This window comes from Temnothorax longispinosus, chromosome 10, assembly GCF_030848805.1.
Source record: "Temnothorax longispinosus isolate EJ_2023e chromosome 10, Tlon_JGU_v1, whole genome shotgun sequence".
Lineage (NCBI taxonomy): Eukaryota > Metazoa > Arthropoda > Insecta > Hymenoptera > Formicidae > Temnothorax > Temnothorax longispinosus.
In genome coordinates this window covers 17,657,973-17,668,100 of record NC_092367.1, presented here as the reverse complement: position 1 = coordinate 17,668,100, position 10,128 = coordinate 17,657,973, and positions in this window count along the sequence as shown.

Below are 10,128 nucleotides of genomic sequence, written 5' to 3'. Positions count from 1 at the left end.
CGCAAATTCACTCTGGAGTGTCAGGGTCAGTGGTAACTAGTAGTTTCCTCTCCTGCGTGCCTCTGTGTGTGTGTGTGTGTGTGTGTGTAGTGTGTGTGTGTACATTGTATACATTTACATTTCACTTCGCGATCTTTCTTATTTGTGAACATTAACATTGTTTTAAATTGTCTGTGATGTTCAAATACGACTTCTACTTTCTCGTTATGTAATTTTGTGAAATTTACTTTGCTTATAAAAAGTAAGCATTTTTAGGCGTAAATTTCTTAAGCAAATGGGAAGGAAGATGAAACCTTTCGTCACGCCCTACCCACAATTTGCAAAATACTTTGTTGTATCTTATAGTCAATTAATTATTATAATCTATCAATTATTACGATCGCGTATCTTAATAACTGAACATACACCGATAATAAAGCATGTTACTGGCTTATGTTTCGTACGAACTTTACATAATGAAATCATTGTGTCGAGTGCTCCTGCGCAGCTAGACATTTAGCATTCTTCTTTATGGCGAGGGGCGAGAGACAATGTACATTACAGCACTTTATTCTTATGCGTAGGCCATTCTCCTGCGCTACCTCCCGCATCCACCTCGCGTTATTCTGCTTCCCGAGCTCTATGATAAACGTGACTGTTTTTCCGCATTTCCCTCCTCTCTCGCCCCTCGCTCTCCGGCGGTGAACCACCAGCGAGAAAACTGCAACCGCCGCTCTCAAGAGTACAATGTCTTAGGGTCGGATAGGGTCGCGTGTCTCGTATACGTGTCTCATACTTGCACGGACGGGTATATACGGATGTGGGTCGCATCGAATGATCTCGCAGGATATCTTGCGTGCGTGCACGTGTAGCATGAGGAATTCGTATTCGTATTCGTATTCCGCATCCTTTACTTGACACATCGTTTTTCCTCGCTTCGCGCAATTGTTCTCGCTCAACAACTCGTTACGTTGCGCCCGCGACACGTCTTCTGATCACGCGCAAGTCTTCTGATTTAAATATTTGGCCGACGTCACTCGACCAAACGACCACTGTATCCCAAAAGCTCGTTGCCTCGAGGAAGCGTCCAAAATTGCGCCATTTACTCCGTTCACTCCTTAATTGCGGCAAAGTTAGTCGAGCGTGTTTGAAGTTCGACGACACGACAGCGATCGGTTTTGTTCTTCCGCGCGTGTGTAACGGAAGACAGTTATCCGATGTTCGGCAACTACTCTTGGTAAAGCGAGCCCGCGAGGACCCGTACCGTAGGTCCCTCGCCCTTTTCCCCTTGTACCATGCCATGATGCCACGAATTATTAATCAGACTACCCGTTGCGTAGAATCTGGCATCAGGCAGACGCGGTCTTCCTTAATCACGGCGAAAGTTGTACCGGCGCGTGTTTGAAATTTCCGACATCTAAGCACCGTGGCACGAAGATAGGGTAGACTCGCGTGAGAAAACGCAAGACAGAGAGAGAGAGAGACAAGAGAGTTAGAGAGATACGGTCGCGATACGAGGAAACGGAGAGAGAGTCGGCGTGCAATCTGGACATAATCGCAGGCTGGCAGAGACAGTTACGTCGAGGATGGTTGGTCTTCGGGACGTGCCGGTAATTAATGTGGCCTCACGTATCGGACGATCTCCCATCCTTCGGCGTGCGCGACTCGCTTTCGCCAGTTTCACCTCCCTCCGTGCCGTCGCGCGGAGGGAAAACTTTCAGGACTGCGAGATAAACCGAAACCCCATTATAGTTCGCTGTTAGATTCTGCCCCGTTGTGGCCCCGAACAGTCAGTGGTAGTAGCACGAGATCTCCGCTCTATCTCCGTTCCAACGACTGTTCGTATCCGCCGTTCGCCGACCTCCTCTTCGGGGGTCCACCTTTAACCCCAAGATAATGGAGCTGGAGCGGTGTTGGAGTTTAAATGAGTGTGTTTGCTTATTCTCTCTCTGTAAATTATGGCGATCCCTTTCGAGACCCATTACTATATATACGTGTACAAGCGGCATTCAGAAGGTGCGACGTCGTCACGTATCACGCTTGGCTGATTATTGTGCAGCATCCGTTAAAATAGCGTCTTCATGCCCCTTCTTCTGTACGATGTGCAATATGTGTCACGCGCCGATATTTTTATTCATTTCTTTGCGCAGCCGATTAGCTCTCTTTCTGTTCGATGTTGAATTTACGATCAACGGGGAGTATAATTATCCGCCCCTTGTGCAAATAATATAGATCAAATGTAATAGATTCGACTTTAATTGAGGTATATATTTTATACGCGAATGCGATCGAGTTTAAGAAATATATCTTTGCCCGAAGTATTTCCGAGAGCCGCGTATGAAACTGTCGTAAGATCGGAATGGAGTATACGAGAAGAAATGTAAACTCTTTTACGTTTTTTATTGTGAGCAGTTACACAGTTTCGCAGTAGTAGAATCGACCATTTAGCCGCCGCCATCGCCGTCAAAAACAGGCCAACAGCAATAGCTATGTACTTCCCAAGACGCTTGTGCGGCATCGAGTTACACCTTTGCAACTTTATTACGCATACTTCGCTTACGACGGCGACACATCGTGCAGACATCAGCGAGTATTACGTCGTAATATCCGGAATTGAAACTGCCGGACCCGCCTCGTGCCTTTCAATGCTGAATGGGGGCAACTACCGACGGTTGAAGTAGTTACTTCTGCTTAATGTCGGCACCCTTACAAAGTTAGCAATTTAGCATCTCGCTTTCAGAATTGCGATATAACTGATAGAATTATTCTTTGAACAAGAACATCTGCAGGCTCTTTCACAAAGAGTTCCAGAATTACTGATTTATTTCGAAAAGAGTTCTGGCGAGTAAATGCAAAGAAAATTGAGTTCGAAAAAATAACACGTTTAGCTTTACGTTCTCAAAATTGCTAAAGATCTTTCTGTTTCAATCAAGATTGCTAAGTCATATAATATTTTTTGATGAACTCTTAGGATACTATTTAGAATTATCCTTAATATTATATTCTTAATATAATTAAGAAAAATGCGGATTACCAAAGAAAAAATTGTTATGCTGATCTAGCACGCGTTATGTAATCTAACTGAACTCGAGAGCACCGCGTCCAAATCACATTGTTCTCGCGCGTCTTCGCTTCTTAATTATATCTTTCCATCTTTGTTAGCACTCTCCTATCTTTTTTTTGACGTATATATATTTTTTAAATCCATTATGAGACCGCATAGTATACAGACTGCTTTGCTTTTACCGCATTAGGTATGTATCAAAGAAGCGGGATAATGCAAACTTGAAAACTTTTTTTGAAAAAAGAAGTTTGCAGAGGTTCAGGATATATGATGGATGATTTATAGTAAAATTTACTTTCAAAATTCATTAGATAGATATGGAGATGACCTCAATTCGATTAAAACTTGTAACGTAGCATATAAGATGGATCTCTTCTCTCCAAGTGACATTTATTTTATAAACTACTATAAATTGTTTATAGCAGAGATTAATAGCAATTTTCTATTTAAAAATCCCTCAAATTGATATTAACAAGTGATTACTAATGGCAAACTTATTATATATATACGCAGATTATTTTAATTTTTTTATAAGTGTAAAAATTTAAATTAATTTACTATTCTTAAAAAAATGAGAGTCTATAATAGAAAATTTAAATAAAAAAACCTTGTTTTATGATAAAAAATTGAAATAATATAAATTGTTATTTTATTTTTCTAAATCCTTTTCTTTCAGATTTTTATACTCTGAGAAAAATAAAACTATATTTTATTAAATGAAGAAAAGAAATTAATTGCTTCATTGTTCGCTGGCTGGAACGCTGGGCATACGTATTTCTCTTTTTTGTACAACATATCCTGTCTTGTTATTGTCATTTGCGCGAGCGTCGAACAGCATGAGTGAATTTATATTATTATTTTTCGAAACGACTATTACCTACAGTTATTACGCGGTACATTACGCGGTAATTTGCCGATTAATTAATCCGCGCGACTAACGATCGTTAATTGATCGAATCGACAGCTATGCGTTTTTCGAAACAATTTTTCGACTTAATTGTTTAAAGGAATTGAAGTGATATAAGGAATGGGAGAGATGAAGGTGGAGAGATAAATAGCAAATAGAAATTATTATTTTGTACTTTTGAGCAGTCGCAATCATTTCATAATAGGCGCCAATTTGACTCGCGTCGTGTCGCGCGCGGCGTCAGTGACGTCACTGTGAAATTGGCGCGGCGTCACTCTCGAATCTTTCGTCGCCGCGAACGGAGCGTCGCCGCGTCGCGGATACACAGAGGACGGATCTATTTGTCGCGGCTGCGGTATAATCGGTAGGCGCAATCCTTATAAGCTTCATACTCAATCGTGTCTCGGTATTTGGCACTCGCGCGACGTAGATTTGAAGCTCGAGATACATATTGCTTGAAATATTTCGCGAGATACATATGCTTTCGATTGAGATCTATCGCGAGGCGCTCGCGCTGCGCTCGCGGAGGCGCATCAAGATGGCGCATCGCGGCGTCACTCTCGAATCTCTCGTCGTTGCGAAAGGAACGTCGCGGACACAGAGGACGGATCTATTTGTCGCGGCTGGTATAATCGGTAGGCGCAATCCTTATAAGCTTCATCGCTCAATCGTGTCTCGGTATTTGACACACGCGCGACGTAGATTCAACGCCCGGTACGTCGCTGACTTTTTAAAACGAGTATTTCGCGAGATGCGTTTGATCGAAATCCGTCGCGCAGTCGCGAGTCGCGAAGTCGAGAGAGCGACGATCATATTTTCCGGGTATCGCGTTCCGCGAACGTTTATTCTTAACTTTAACCCGTACGCTCCATCCATCTGCTTTGTAACGCGCGATTCTAATCGCCGTGAAACAGCGAGCGAACGCTACTTGTCATGCGAAATGTGAAAAGTGCACGAAACTGCACTTGGGAGCAACAGGTGTAGCATCTCCGCGACAGTCCGCGACGGTAGTTGCTCCCGGGGCGCGTGAGGTTGACCGTGCAATTCACGCGAATTCTTCGCGATTTTCAGATATATTTATCGCGGGACGTCGCAAGTGTTGGGCGGATCGTAATCTCGCGAGATTGTACGCATTTCCTGCATCGATTTTCCGTCGAGTCGTGCGAATGATTGACGTCGGGAGTACCGCGTATACAGTTAATCATGCAATATCGTATAATAGTTAATTGTGTTCTAGCGAGTGTTGGGGGAGCGCCATGAATGAGCGGCCGCGGAGGGAGGAGGAGGAGGAGGAGGAGGCCCAGGGAGGCGTCGAACGACGGCGAAGCAACCATGAGGTGAGCAATTTGTTATTTATTTTATTATTTGCTGGATTTAAACGGTTTTCCCCGCGAGAACCACACGATTGCAATGAAGTTCTGTCACATGTAAATGTGCAATAAATGATGAAATTGAACAACGATATATCAATTATAATGAACTCTATTTTATAGCTTGCTTTATTTTATGCACTCTTGTGTGCGCACACAATAAATCGATGCTATGAATAATAATTATTATTCCCGGAATTAAATTACTACACACAGAAAAATAATCATTCTACAGCCAAGAAAAGCACTTACTTATCTTATTTTATTTTGTTTAAGTAAGTTTTCTTACGACAAAGAATATTTTCTTACTAATAGTTTTCATCTTGACACAAGTCTTTGAAAACTAGAATATTGTGTTGAGTAAATGTAATGCTTATAATAACTTTATGGTAGGTTTGCGGATTAAGTAAATGGTAAGCTTGTATACATCCGCAAATCTACCATAAAGTCAATATAAGTATTATGTATATTCAAAACAATATGTATATTCTTGACTTGTGTCAATATATTTGAAAACTATTAGTAAGAAAATATTCTTTGTTGTAAGAAAACTTACTTAAACGAAATAAAATAAAATAAGTAGTGCTTTTCTTGGTTGTAGAATGATTATTTTTCTGTGTACTTTGTCCTGGGCTATCTATATTTCAAAAGGCAATGAATTTATATGATATATTGTATATATATCTGTGTGAAATAAAAATATCGGTAAATCAATATCTGTAAAATAAAAGTAGGAAATAATTATTAATATTGCATATTAATAATTTTTTAAAATAGACTTTGGGATTTGTATGTTTGGTTTAAGGGTTTGATTTGTAAGGGTTTATATTTCATAAACTGGTAAAACAATATGCAGAGATTTTTTAACATCCATATACCACACATAAGAAAGAATATAAAATTAAGAAATATAAGAAATATACGAAATAATATAAGAAAGCAGGAGATATTTTATAATCAGATATTTTATAACATATTTCAATTGAATTATTTAGAATTTTAAATAAATATTTAATTAAATGCTGAATAAAAAGATCGATGCTCGTAACAATTATTTAATTGAATCGTGTATTTATATGCTTCAGAAGATAACTACGCGGAAAGTGTCGCATCGAGGGAGCTGACAACCCGAGAGAAGAGCCTGAGAGAAGGAGGAGGCCTGGGAGAGGCATCGGGCACCAGCGGAACAACTTTGCGGTAAATATTATTTTTTATTTCGTCTAAAAGTATTTTTCTTTATTCTTAAGTTGTTTTATTTTACAATAATTTAGAAATAATAGAAGAGAAAAAGTAATTTAAAATTTTATAAATTTATCCTTATAAAGAACATTTTTGGAAAATGTATAGATAATTATTTGAATAAATATTTAATTGAATAACAAGTTTGATGTGCGTAAGAATTATATTTTGAAACATTTGATTTTTTGAACACTGTTTTAATATGAATTTTATGTTTGTATATTTCAGAACAACGTAGCTACGTGGCAGATACAACTCCGCTGCTGCGCATCGGGATCGGTGAGTGATGAATTTAATTTTTATTGAGGTAACGGATGTATGTGTCAGTTTATTAAATAAATATATATATTTATATATGCTATTATTTTAAATAAAGCGTTAACTAATGGGCCATATCTTTAATTATCACGATATTATTAATCTTACTTAGTTACTTCCTGGCAATTTCGAGAGCTTTTTCGTAGATCGTCTTATGTAGAAATGATTTCACGATAAACAGTCGGTGTTCGCTTTTTATTCGGAACCAAGGGACTGGTCGGCCTGCCTGTTCCTCTTTTCGCGCATTCCCAAAGGTGTCGTCCCGGTCCGTCTGTCACCGACATCATTCGCCCTAGTTCTGATCTTTCAGCGACGTTAAAGCATGACATTCACTCTCAAGAGACCGTAGCTCGGGGTAACATCATTATAGACGGCGGGATGGGCCCGTAGGCACCCGTCGGGGGTGATGTCTAGTTAAGAAAATGCGGTAACGGGATACACGAGTGACGTCTTCTTAAATGCCTCCAGATGAAACAGTTATTGGAGTTTAGACTCCCGTGGGATAATAGGCGCGTGGCATGTCTGTGCTAGTCGAGGACTTGATAATTAGTTGTTACTGAATTCCGTGTGTTTTCGAATTCCGTGTATATTTCCTTGCAGCTGGCTTTTACAACAGAAAGGTTTTATCCATCGTCTCTGAGAGAAAATATCGAGAAAATATCTGTTCTCCATTTTTTGAGCATATAAGATGTCATGTAACAACATTTTTACGTGGTTATTACTTTTGACACATTTACAATTTTTTAATGTCAAATTTTTGCAATCTCTAATATTGTATAAATTACAAACTGACATTTTCTTTCTTTGCGATAGATATAGTTTATTGCCACATCTTTTTAAATTTGATCGAGAGTTTAGCGTAATAAAATCCTCCGAAATGAGACAAGTCTCAAAAGTGATGCAATCTGTAAGAAAGGCGAATCTCTTCATTTCGCAGCCGTATCTTTTGAACCGATTCTTCCTTTCTGTCAAAGTCATGCGAAATATTGAAGCGATATATCTTCTTTATATAAGATTTCGTAAGATAAACGAGAGTCGTAAAAATTTGAGTATACGTAAGTGAAGATAGACGAAAATTGATTTGATGGCCACGCCGGCCGGTGGTGCGGCGATTAGCGGACGGAAAATGGTAACAAAATATAAGGTAGATGCGAAATACACATACACACGCACATAGCATAGATATTGGAACATTTTATATTGGAGAATTCCTCGAGGTAGAGAGTCGGGTGGCATACCAGAGATAATTGCATTTTTCGTCGTAGCGTTTAATTGTACAGGATACCTTGTTGACTTTTATTTTTGTCATTAGCGCGATGCTGGAATAGAATTATTAAGATACGAAAGTTAAAGAGCTGCTATCTTCGTGCGCGAAACTTTCGTGATAACGTTACGACATTGAATTGTCTGATGTGGTCGGTGATTTATTTTCAACGGTGGGGCTCTCGATGAGGAGGCAGCCCCATTCAATGGAGCTGGGTGACGAAACTCGATAATGCTTATGGTACCATGATCCTGTGTCGCTATACTGAAACCGCGATAGCTATTATAGCGAATGTATATTCCGCAACGTCGATACGTGTTTATCTAAGTGCCACATGCATTTTGAATTACGATCAGTCAGTAAGTCCACATATCTCGAATGCAGATTTTATTTATCTTTGCGAGATTATAAACTTGTGATTGAATCTTTGAAGAGGACAGTTTTATTCATTGATTTAACAGATCGGTTAAATCGATGAATAAAAAATCTAAAAGTTATCTCATTTTTATATATTATTTCTAAAATACGTTTGAAAGTAAATTGCTTTTAGATAGGATTGTTTTTTGTATATCTGCGCGTTTTTTAATATAACATTGACTTTGATGCCGCGAGATATCGATATGCTCTTTTTCCCGTGTCGCTGGATGACTCATATTTTTTGATTAGAATAATTGAGTGTGTGAGCGAATCTATTGAGAATACCGATACTTCGGCCTATTTATCTTTCAAATTGAGAATACCTTAGGGAAATACGGTCTAGTGTTCGGCACGCGCCGGGTTATTCCCAGATCGTTTCCACTTTCGCGCTCTCGCGTGCAAAAGTGCAGTATTATTTTATGCGCAGAAACGTCAATAATTTTGTTAAAATCGTTGGAAAATAGTGGTGTGCTATGATGTAAATTATAAAAAAGAGAGATAAAAACAAGTTGGTTGGCACCGACAATTTAATTTAATTGCCACGCTTATTATGAAGCGTGCTTACTACGTTATAAAATGAGCAGGGAGAGTTTATCGTGCCGTTATAAAATCTCGGTGCGGCGACGGATGCAAATTAAAAATATTCTACAAACACGCGATAAATTCGTAGTATGATTTAACGTTCGGACTTTATAGACACGAATAAATTCGCGGGCGGCAAAGTGCATTTTCGCGTACGTCGCAACCGCATTTCATGTGCAATGCACCATGTCACACGGCGCAATGCACCGCTCTATAAAAGTAACGTGTCCAATAAGACTTAATAAAAGAGGATTTCTCCAAATGCGATCGAAAAGCGGAAGGAGTTAACGGCGACGAGGCAGCCTTTTGTCCGCCGCGACGAGCGACTAAATCCTCGGACTAAACTACGGATGGTTTTTGCCCTTTTGCGAAACGCGTACGGAATCGTTTTCCCGGTATAACACAGTCGAACAACTTGGTGTTGGATTGCGGGCGCGATTTTACAGTCGGCCACCGTCTCATTGGCACATGAATTATTAATATCGCTGGTCTGTGTAAGTAATGTCTCATCCGAACGTGTCTCTCTCTCTCTCTCTCTCTCGCACGGGGCGCGAAAACCCATTTGTGCCGCTGACTGTTTCGAATTCTATCGAATTTTCGCGAGTAAGCCCCGATCAGATAGCGCGGCGGGGAAAAGCGGGACGTGTATCCATGTGTCGTGCAAAGGCATCGCACAATCGGCCGGGCCCTCGAGGAATTCTGCTGCCGGTGCCGCGAAACAAGAACTTCACGCATACCGTTTACTTTGGGGAATCCGTGTGGATACCAGCTACCGGAAATACCTCACACATACCCTATCAGACCGGAACCGCGGCGTGGCTGCAGGCCGTTACATATCTGAGGTCGTCTTCCACAGTTCGCTGTAACCGACGTTTTCGTTAATTCGTAACAATCTGCCCCCGATTAACGTCGCGCCGGACAGCCAACGCTTATCCTCGAGCGAGCTTTCATTAAATCAACACACTCAGTTTATCATAAATCGTCAGTA